Here is a 1944-nt window from a genome sequence, read left to right on the forward strand (position 1 = left end):
CTTACTTGCATTTTTCAGATATATGTTCTTTTACTTTTGTTTAAATTTTCAGTTTTATTTTTGTTTTTTGTTGCTATTCACGAATATTTCTTTTCAAGACAAGTGTGAACTTTTTTAAAACATCTCACTAATTACTTTTAAATTTCATGAAAATTTCTCCAAAACGTGAACATTTATTAGTAGATAAATCAATACGTTTTAGATTGTATGAATTTTGAAATGTGTGCACAAATTATTAGTAAGACATGAACACGGTTTGTAACTTTTTATTGACATGAACATGGTTTGTAACTATATGATCATGTTTCCAATGGACGGATATTTTTAAAGCATGAGCACTTTTCAAAAATAAACAACTATTTAAATTTATGATCATTTTTAAAAATGTATGAACATATCATGTGAACACTTTATAAAATATCATGAACGTATTTCAAAATGTACAATCATATTTTTAAAAGAGTAGATGAACACTTTTTTAAAGTTCCTCAACATTTTCTAAAATACCTTTTGAAATTACTTGCACATTTTTTTAGAACTTCAATAAGAAAACACACGTAAAAATAATAAAAGAAACGAAATCTAGCCAACCTATACTAATGGATCAGCCCAATATATAAAGTAGCGGGCGGGGCCTTGCCATTGGACTCTATAAGAGTCCTATGGTGCTGGTACGCTATGTGCCTCGGGGGAGGGTGTATGGGATGGCATGATCAGTTATCATAGTGGTTAGCGCTTGTGTGAATTTCATCAAAAATACGTGATGTATGTAACTATCGTTATCTTTCCCCTTACGTTTAAACCGTGCCTCCAGTAAAGTCAAGGACGGCCCCATCGCAAGGAAAAACACCAAGCCTAGCATAATTAAGGCCTGAAACCCAGCACCAAATCATGGTACATCCACAAAAAAAATAGAACCCATAAAAGAAGAACGCGCAGCAAAGCGCGCCACAACTTCTAGTACATCAGAAAATCCACAACATTTTTTGCCCGCCGAGATGGTGGAAGCTTCCTTTCTACCGATAGAGATATTATAAAGGAAAAGCGAAGCAACCCAAACAACACATACGAATCGGGATGCAACAAGGTCGGGTAGTTAGCTAAGTCAAATAAGTATATAGGAGTATAATGAAGCTAGCAAAATACTTCGTCTCTTTTTAGACCGCGTATAAAATTTGTCTGAAGTCACATTTTATGAAGTTTGATCAATTTTATTGGAATATGAACATTCACTATACAAAACATATTAGATGCATCATTAAATTAATTTTCACATTGTATGACTTTAGTATTGTAGATGTTGACATTATTTAATATAAATTTGATCAATCTTGACGTAGTTTGGCTTCAAACAAAATCTTACGTACTGAGTAAATAGAAATGGAGGAAGTATCTTTATTTATCTATCTCGGCAAAACTCCCCACAAAATAAAAATATGAAAAAAAATCTCGGCGGAACAAGCCCCGAGAGAGATTCGAGGAATGTATACAAATTCAACTTTGTTCATTTCATAAGACGTGGCCGACCGACGATTGCAACCATATATTAATGGCAGAGCCCAACCAAACTAAAGATCCGATCTCCCCTTTTTTATCCAAACATTGAATTGAAAATACAACTATAAACCTTTGGACATCTTTGATTCGCAGGAATTTTAAAATGCGTGAAGAAGAAAAATATAGGATTGAAGTGGAATGTCCAATTGAATCCTAGAGGATAGCAGAATGTGTTTGATGCGACATGAAAGACAAAGAAATTGTAAACAGTTGTTGGAGTGTTAGGTTTCGTAAGAAATGTAGTACAAATGATTCCTTAGGGAAAAGAATCCTATTAAGATCCAATTCTATGAATAAAACAATCAATATAGAAAAAATTCATCAAAAGTCCTATGAAATTGCTTTAAATCAAAGGTACCCTTAATCGAGCTCTAACAAGGACATCCG

The sequence above is a fragment of the Triticum dicoccoides genome, chromosome 6B, assembly GCF_002162155.2.
Source record: "Triticum dicoccoides isolate Atlit2015 ecotype Zavitan chromosome 6B, WEW_v2.0, whole genome shotgun sequence".
Lineage (NCBI taxonomy): Eukaryota > Viridiplantae > Streptophyta > Magnoliopsida > Poales > Poaceae > Triticum > Triticum dicoccoides.